Genomic DNA, 9,538 nt, shown 5'->3' with positions numbered 1-9,538 from the left:
GATTCCAAGATCCCTCTGTTCCCCCACACTACCAAGGATTAACCCTGCAGTCTGTCTTCAAATTCAACTTTCAAAAGTGAATCGTTTCACAGTTTTCCGGGTTGAACTCCATCTGCCACTCTTCTGCTCATGTCTACATCTTGTCAATGTCCCTGTTATAACTTACAACTACCTTCTACCCTATCCACAACTCCACCAACCTTTGTGTCACCTGCAAACTTATTAAACCTGCCCTTTCACTTCCTCATTGAACTGATTGATAAAAATCACGAAGATCCCTGTGGAACACCAGTGGACACTAACTTCCAGGCAGAATATGGTCTCTCTAAGGTCACCCTCTGCCTTTATGGACAAGCCAATTCTGAGTCCACGATTTATCTATTTATTTACTTAGTTTAATAGAGCAGAAGGCTGAAGGGGAAGAATCTATTAATATTGGTATTTTCAGACGCTGGTTCTATCTTTCCCACCATTTATGGATGCTCCCATGTCGAAGCCTTACTGTGTTTTGTTTTTTCAGGGAAAGCAAGTTCAAAGACTGCCTCTTGTTCTTTGAATGACATTTCTGCAGCTGTTGAATTCATCATGTCTCTGTAGATGCTGCTTTGCAATGCTTTCCAGATCCACCTGCCTTCTGCTTAACCATTTACCTAAAATTCTGACATAATTGTCTCGCACTAATCTAGTAGTTCGGTCATCCAAGCAGGTCAGCGACCATCCACGTACTTCAGTCAGTTGTTGTTTAGGTGGCAGGTTGGGTAAATCACTTGAACGGATGAGAGCGCTCCGATTGTCCCAGCAGTGAAATCATACTCTAGCTCTTGCAACAATATGATTATCATTTCCATTTGCCCAACTTGTTAATTTGGATTCAGAAGTAGCAGAGATGAATAATTTCCATATGAGATAAGGGCATCCAAGAATAAACACAAAACACACAAAAAAAAATCAGACCAGGATTGGCTTGACTCAGGTATCTTGTCTTTAATTCCAGCTAAAACCACATAACCAGCACTCTGTGTCCATAATTCCTCAACCTCAAAGTTATTCTGCAGACCAAATAATTTCTGTAGCTTCCTGTACATTTACTTCAAAGTTCAGATCAGTGCAAATGCTGATAGAACATTAGGAAAATGCATCCGGAAAACTGACTAGCAACTCCAAGATGGCTCTGAAACTGTTGTAAACTGCTGAAAAAGTAGCATCTCGCATCCTATTAACAGAAGGAAATCTATGAACAATATTGATGGGCAACAAAATTGATAGGCTTGATGCTCTGGTACATCTCTCTGTGCTTAGTGTCATCTTCTCTGGATGCTTTGCATCCCATGTTGTAAGGAAAGTGAAGATGAAGAAAACAAGAAGGCTTGTAATAAATTTCTAATATAATAGATGGATTTTTACCATGACACTCTTGTTCAGGAAGGATCATTTCCAGTTACAACAGACTGGTCAGTTTAATTTTGGCTGGGGAAAAGTTAAGCTGACACTGAATACATTTCAGCTGACATTGACTTATCAAGAATAGGTCAACTACTTGAATGATTTTTTTGACACTGCAATTGAGAAATATGGTGAAGGGAATGCTGTGGATGCTGTCTATACATCTGAAAGCATTACTTAACTAAAATGAGGCTCTCAATAAAGGAAGGTCATTGTTAGGTTGGATAAAAATTAACTAATGAACCAAAGCACCCTAGCTATATACTGTATATGTGCCCAAGACTTTTGCACAGTATTATATATATAAAAGTCTTGGATATTGAAGTAAAGAGTAAAATCTGAAATTTTGCCAAAGCTGCAACTTGGGGTATGGCACACAGTGAGGATGATGCCAGTTTGTTATGGCAGGACATAGATAGGTTGGGGGATAGGCAGACATTTAGCAGATGGAATTTAATTCTGTGACATGAGAAATGATGCATTTTAACAAAACAGACTTTTTGGGCAGATTTACGACGACACAATTCTAAATGTAAATGAAGTGATGATCTATGAGAGAGTGTAGAGGAGACTTATCAGAATGGTTCTGGGTTTAAGGGATTTTAGCTAGAAGATTAGATTGGAGGATTGAAGCTTGTTCTCCTTAAAGCAAAGTGGGTTGATGTGTGACTAATAGAATTTTTTGGCATCTCGTAACAGGTGGAGATTGGCAAGGATCAGTGACTGGAATCCTTGATTTGTGTGTAAATATAAAATACAACTTCTGCCTAAATTAGGTGGGATTGTGAATATAGAGGGTGATTAAAGAGCTAGGAATGGATTTGCGCATGTTGGGAGGGTAGGGAAGAACACAAGAACATGGCAGGTGGAATGTAACGTAGAAAAATATGAGGTTGTTCCCTTTGGTACGTGTAACATGAAGGCAGTGGATCTTGTGTACTGTTGATGTTCACAGGGACTTAGATGTCCTTCTATACATGTCACTAATAAACATTCTTTGACCTGAAACATTATCTCTGTTTTCCTTCCCCAGATGTTGTTTGGCCTGCTAGTGCTTCCAGAATTATTTTTAAAAACTGTGGCAGGATCCTTTGCCATGACAAGATCCCACTGTAATTTTAATTTGGCACACTGAACGGGCAGTCACAGTGCATTAGCTGATGAGCTATTGCAGGTGGGAAGTCGTAGAGTAACTGTGTGCTGAAACATGTCCTTTGGCTCAGCTGGTCCATATCAACCAAAATTTCCATCCAAGCTAGTTCCATTTGACCGTGTTTATCCCATAGCCTTCTAAGCCATTCCTATCTATGCATCTATCAAAATACCTTCTAAATGTTGTTTGTGTGGCTGCCTCAACCACCCCCTCTGGTTGCTCATCCTGTGTACTTGGCCACCCTGGATGAAAAAGTTACCCCTCAGTTTCCAAAGACATCACTCCCCTGACACCCTAAAGCTACGTCCTGTAGTTGTTGATTCCCCAAGCTTGGGAAAAAAGTCGATGCATATTCATCCTATACACAAACATTATTTTATATACAATTATAAGACCATCCTTCATTCTTTTACACTTCAGTGAATGAAGTCCCAACCTGCTCAATCACTCTCCGTCACCCAGTCTCACAAGTCCTGGCAACATCCTTGTAAATTTCCTCTACAGTCATTCCAGTTTAATCACATCTTTCCTTTATCAGGGTGGCCAAAAATGCACAAAATATTACAAATGCAGTCTCACCAGCATCTTCTACAATCACAACATAACATTCCAACTTATCTACTCTATGTCCTGACTGATGAAGGCCAGCATGCCAAAAGCCTTCTTCACCACCCTTCAGCAAACGATATACTTGTGCCCCCAGTTCCCTCAGGGTGCAGAGAGCTGTAGACTCAGCCAGCTCCATCATTCCTCCCCACTACTGAGGAAATTTTCAAAGGCGCTGCCTCAGGAAGACATCATCTGCCATTAGCCCTGTACTCCGTCTTCAGGTTTGACCATCCAAAGTGTATTACTTCACACTTTACTGGCCTGAACTCCATTTGCCACTTCTTGTCTTGTCTTGTCCATACTGCACCAACCGCCACCACTGGGCTATAAACATGCAGGAGCAGTGTGTGGTTAAGTGCCTTGCTCAAGGACACACGTGCTGCCTCGGCTGAGGCTCGAACTAACGACCTGCAGATCGCCAGCCCAAAGCCTTAACCACTTGGCCACGCGCCAACACTTCTCAGCCCAGTTCTCTATCCTATCAACGTCCCATTGTCAGACAACACAACCAGCCTGTGTCATTTGAAAATTTGCTAACCTTCCACTTCCTCATCCAAGTCAGCTATAAAAATCACAAAGAGGAGGAGCCCTAGAACAGTCGCATGCTGGACACCAATGTCTCCGACCTCCACTGGACTGATAACCTAGAATATACAGTAAGATTTGAGTCATAAGCATAGTCAAATATTAGAATGATATGGTTGAACAGCACAGGAGAACAGCCTTCAGGCCCTATGTATTGATGCCGTCCAAGAAATACCAGTCAAGCTAATCCCAATCATATTCTACTGCTTCATGATGACTTCTTGTAGGAAGTAAATAAATCCAGATTAAAATCCGCTTGGCTGGATTTCTGAAGCAAGTGAATTACTTTTGCAAAAGTGTATGAAATAAAATGCGTGAATCTTTTAGCATAAAAGTTTATGCAGCGATTCTGTCTTGGTATGACATTTTTCTGGGATGCAAGCACAGTTAATCTAAAGTTTTGATCTGTCTTTGGAGTGAAATGGTTTGAGATTTTCTGTGCAAAATGCATCACAGAGCTTTTTTTTCATTTTATAGATCTCTGATTTGCATTAATACTACTGTGATTAATTTATACTGGAGAACTCAGGATCACCCCCGAAACACTGCAATAAAAAGTCTGAACCATGGAAATTGAAGTTACCTCAAACACAGGGAAATATGCAGAGGCTGGAAATCCAACGCAACACACTCAAAATGCTGGAGGAACTCAGCAGGTCAGGCAGCATCCATGGAAATGAGTAAGCAGCTAACATTTCAGACTGACACCCTTCTTCAGGACTGCGAGGGAAGGAGGAAGATGCCAGAATAAAAAGGTAGGGGGAGGGGAAGGAGGCTGGCTGCAAGATGATAGGTGAAGCCAGTTGGGTGGGGAAGGTCAGGGCTGGAGACAAAAGAATCTGATAGGAGAGGGAAGTGAACAATAGGAGAAAGGGAAGGGGGAGGTGGCCCGGGGGAAATTAAAGTACCCTTCTTCTTACGAGAACTGCTTAGGCAAGGAAATCTGAGGTCCCCTGGAAGGAAGACACCTTTGGGCAGCACGGCTGTGCTTGCAATCATTGGCTATCCTCATGAATTTTCTTAGGTTCTATAATGCCTTGGTTATCAATTACTTATTGCTTATGCATATCTGAGCGCATTAATCCCATAATTACAGTTTAACATATTTGCTGAAAACATAACAGTTACTTCTGCTGTTTCTGAAACTGATTATGTTCTGGGTAATGAAATAAAAAACTAAAAGGAACAAAGGCGGCCATTTGAAAGAATGAAAGAAATGGTGGTTAGAGTGGTGTCATACTCATTGGATGGGTTTGAATCTCAGACTTCACAGTGAAACAGAGAGGAGCGTGCTGTGTAATAGCTTTCCAGATATCCTTCAAAATTTGTTTTATTTTCTGTTAATGAAATGATCATTGAACTCTGCTCCAAAATTTAGTGAAGAACTTCATCTGGTGTTATTGGAATTAAATTGCACCCAATAGTCTAGTGCTGCAGCAAAGTGAAATTGTATTAAAAGCCCTTAATGTTTATAACTAGATTAAAAGGCCCTGAATTTGCAGAGCAGTAAAATAATGGAATCACTTTGGAAAACCATTGTTTTTTTTTCTTCTCCCCTGTCTGGCAATCTAATGCTAGTGGCATCTGCATTGCTTAAATAAATTTATAAATTAAAACCAGTCTGTTAATAGAAGCAGTGTGTTCTAATAGCAAGTACTAATGACCCATATGAAAATGAAGCAGGTTTTAATCGTGGAAGGGAATAGCATCTAAATTGCACCGTTTGAGGCCAGAGCTGTGCAATGACAAGCTTGAAGTTGTAAACTGCCTGGCACAGCTTCTGCAGACACCATGTGTGTCATAGAGAGACTCTCTGCATATCACCCCCTCCCCCACCCCGAGATCAGATTTCCTCTGCAGCCTTTAGTGTATTGCACTAAGCCTGCTATGTTGTGCTGCCATCCTTCCCCTTAACGCTGTGCACTGTTCCCCAAGCGAAACACAGCCAGGTGACCTATTTCTAGGCCTGTGCCAATACAGTACTGTGACCATTTGGAGTGGAGGTTGACCTATCCTCCTTCCCCTCCTGTTGAGAAATAGTGTTTGTGCTCTAGACCCCTCGCTAACAGCCTGACTTTAGAACTTCACCACGTGGACTCAAATATGCATGTGATCGTTCAATGTTGTTATAGCAACACACCGAGTGTTAATGTTACACTTACTCAGACCCGATTCCAGGTTGCTTCTCTGTCATACATTTTTATCCCTACTTTCCAGCTTGGCTTACACATTCTATTTCCCTGCTGAGATTAAAGGTAAAACACTCTCCGAATGCTCTTTGGGTTTTATAGCATTCTATTATGTTAGCAACAGTGAAACTCTTTTAAGGCCTGACACCTATCTATTCATTTGAAATTGAACAATTGAATTCCTTAGCAACGCACACAAAATGCTGGAGGAACTCAGCAGGTCAGGCAACATCTATGGAAATGAATAAACAGTTGATGTTTCGGGCTGAGGCCCTTCTTCAGGACTGAGAAGGAAGGGGAAGATGCCAGAATAAAAAGGTGGGGGAGGGGAAGGTGGTATTCCTTAACCACTCTAGTACAGTCAGAATCGGGATGAAATTTCTGTGTCAGTGAATCATTACACCTCAGCAAGGGTGATGAAGGCTGTCCTGCAATATTGTTTTACACGTGTCAGTGGTTTAAGAGTAATTTGATTTTAATTTGATGGTTATTTTTTGTAATTTTGTCAGACAGAGGCACCACAGAGCAGATATGTTGCAATCCCAGCTATAACTTCAGATATGTGCACGGACTAACTGTGGTAACGCACAAGAGATTGAATGATCATCGATAGTGTGTGCTCTATGCATGCATTGAAGTTATAGATGGCTGCCCCACTGCCTGCTTGGCTGGTCACATTTGCTCCAATACCTGTAAACTTGAGCTGATGCAGAACTTTGTACTCAAGCCTGAGTCCTTACCGGTCCTGCTTGCCCATTATATTCTGTGAAAAGTAAGACAAATATAATATTAGCATTCATTTTGAGAAGACTAGAATATAAAAGCAAAATGTAATGCTGAGACATTATGAGGCATTGGTCAGATCACAGTTGGAGTATTGTGAACAGTTTTGGGCTTCTTTTCTAAGAAAGGATGTGCTGGCATTGGAGAGATTGCAGAGGAAGTTCACAAAAGTGATCCTGAGAATGAAAAGGTTAATGTACGAGGGTGTTTGATGGCTCAGAGGCTATACTCACTGGAGTTTAGAAGAATGAGGGTAAACTCATTGAAACCTGCTGAATATTGAAAGGTCGAGATGGAGTGCCAGGCAATTTGAGAGGATGTGTCCAATAGTGGGGGAGTCTAGGACCATGGGGTACAGCCTCAAAATACAAGGATATCCCTTTAGAACAAAGATGAGGAGGAATTTCTTTAGCCAAAGGGTGATGAATCTGTGGAATTCATTGCCACAGACTGCTGTGGAGGACAAGTCATTGGGTATATTTAAAGCAGAGTTTGATTGTTTTTTTAATTAGTCAGGGCAAAGGTTACGTGGAGAAGGCAGGGAATGGGGTTGAGAGGGATAATAAATCAGCCATGATGGAACGGCAGAGCATTTGATGAGCCAAGTGGCCCAACTCTGCTCCTACGCTTTATGGTCTTATTACCCTTCTACAAACACTGGATTCTGATAAAGCACAGCTTGATTTAAAAATTCTGATCCTTGCTTTCAAATGTCTCCATGAGTTTTCCCCTTCCATTCTGTTGACACTTCCATTCCCAGACCTGAAGAATTATCCTCAATGACTGCCTGGTCATTGTTCAGCATTAGCAACTGTAGCTTCATTTACCAAGGCCCTGAACTATGGAACTCCCTCAATAAAATTCCCCTTTCATACTATGAGATGCCACTTAATATACCTTTTTGTCCAAAGTTGTTGAGATTTCTCTGAACAGCAGAATAGTAGGTCATGCTACCATACTGTATCTCTAAGTAAAATATGAACAAGCTCCCTTCACCAACACAGAGAGGGCTGCACTGAAGAGTGTGTAACTTCCTCGTAGCTAGGTCAAGTGACTGGAGTGAAAGTGGGGTTACTTTGGGACCAGTGACCATAATTCTATTAGTTTTAAAAATTGTTAAGGAGAAAGTTAGGACTGGTTAACAAGTTAAAGTCTTAACTTGGGCAGGGCCACTTCTGGAGATATTAGGGTGGAATTTATAGAGGTAGATTGGGTGAGTTTACTTGCAAGAAATAAAGAGGTTTTTAAAATTGTTCGAGGACATCATATTACTTTTGGGTGAAAGGCAAGGCTGATAAGGCTGGCAAGGCGGACAAGCTATTTGTTTATTTATCCTCCTGTCCTTCTCATACATGTAGATTGCCTTGGGGTTTTCTTTAATCCTACTTGTGAAAGCCTTCTCATGTCTTCTTCTAGGTCTCCTGTTCATTCTTCAGCTCTGTCTTGTACTCTCTTGAGACCTGTCTGATTCTTTCTTCCTAAACCTTCAGAAAGTTTCTTTCTTTCTCTAGACTCATCTCTGGTCAACCATTGTATATTCTTCAGAATATGAAACACTCAGCCGTCACCATCTCCATCTCAGCACCATACAGAGGCATGGGCTCCATCCCATTTTGTGAGATCAATGACCAGCTCTTCTGATGACATTGAGGGTAAGGTTGTTGTTTTGACACCGAGCCATTAGGCTCTCTATCTCCTTTCTCTATTCCATCTCATAGTTATTTGAGATCTGACAATAACAAAATACATATTTTAAAGACACTCTGACAAGTACAGTATGGATGGGCCAGGGTCATAAGATATCAGAGGAATTGAGACAGATTGACATTAGGAAAGAAACTGTGATGAGTAGACTGGTAGGACTGAAGGCTAATAAATCCCCGGGTCCAGATGGTCTGCATCCGAGGGTTCTAAAAGAGGTGGCTCAGGAAATTGTGGATGCATTGGTAATCATTTTCCAATGTTCCTTAGATTCAGTATCAGTTCCTGAAGATTGGAGAGTGGCTAATGTTATCCCACTTTTCAAGAAGGAGAAAATGGAGAACTATCGCCCTGTTAGCCTAACGTCAGTCGTGGGGAAGATGCTTGAGTCCACTATTAAGGTCGAAATAGTGGCACATCTTGATGGCAGTAATAGGATTAGGCCGAGCCAGCATGGATTTACCAAAGGCAAATCATGCTTGACTAATCTGTTGGAGTTTTTTGAGGGTGTAACAAGGATGTTAGACGAGGGTAAGCCAGTGGATGTTGTGTACCTAGATTTTCAGAAGGCATTCGATAAGGTGCCACATAGGAGATTGGTGAGTAAAATCAGAGCTCATGGCATTGGGGGCAGGGTTTCAACATGGATAGAAAACTGGTTGGCAGATAGAAAGCAAAGGGTAGCAGTGAATGGGTGTTTCTCGGACTGGCTGGAGGTGACTAGTGGGGTACCACAGGGCTCTGTATTGGGACCACAGCTCTTTACGATTTATGTCAACGATTTAGATGAGGGCATTGAAAACTACATCAGCAAGTTTGCTGACGATACTAAACTGGATGGCAGTGTGACATGCGAAGAAGACGTTAGGAGAATACAGGGAGTCTTGGATAGGCTGAGTGAGTGGGCAGATACTTGGCAGATGTCATTCAATGTGAATAAATGTGAAGTTATCCACTTTGGAAGCAGGAACAAGAGGACAGAGTATTGTCTGAACGGTGTAGAGTTAGGTAAGGGAGAAATGCAAAGAGACCTAGGAGTCCTAGTTCACCAGTCAATGAAGGTGAATGAGCAAGT

The 9,538-nt window shown here is 41.6% G+C and overlaps 1 pseudogene; it reads right to left on the bottom strand.

Annotated features, from left to right (window-relative positions):
- Window positions 1-531: 531 nt before the first annotated feature.
- Window positions 532-1,305, bottom strand: LOC132402276 (peroxisomal membrane protein PEX13-like; annotated as a pseudogene).
- Between the last annotated feature and the right edge of the window lie 8,233 nt (window positions 1,306-9,538).

This window comes from Hypanus sabinus, chromosome 1, assembly GCF_030144855.1.
Source record: "Hypanus sabinus isolate sHypSab1 chromosome 1, sHypSab1.hap1, whole genome shotgun sequence".
Taxonomy (NCBI): Eukaryota; Metazoa; Chordata; class Chondrichthyes; order Myliobatiformes; family Dasyatidae; genus Hypanus; species Hypanus sabinus.
This window is presented reverse-complemented; position numbering and strand designations above follow the sequence as displayed.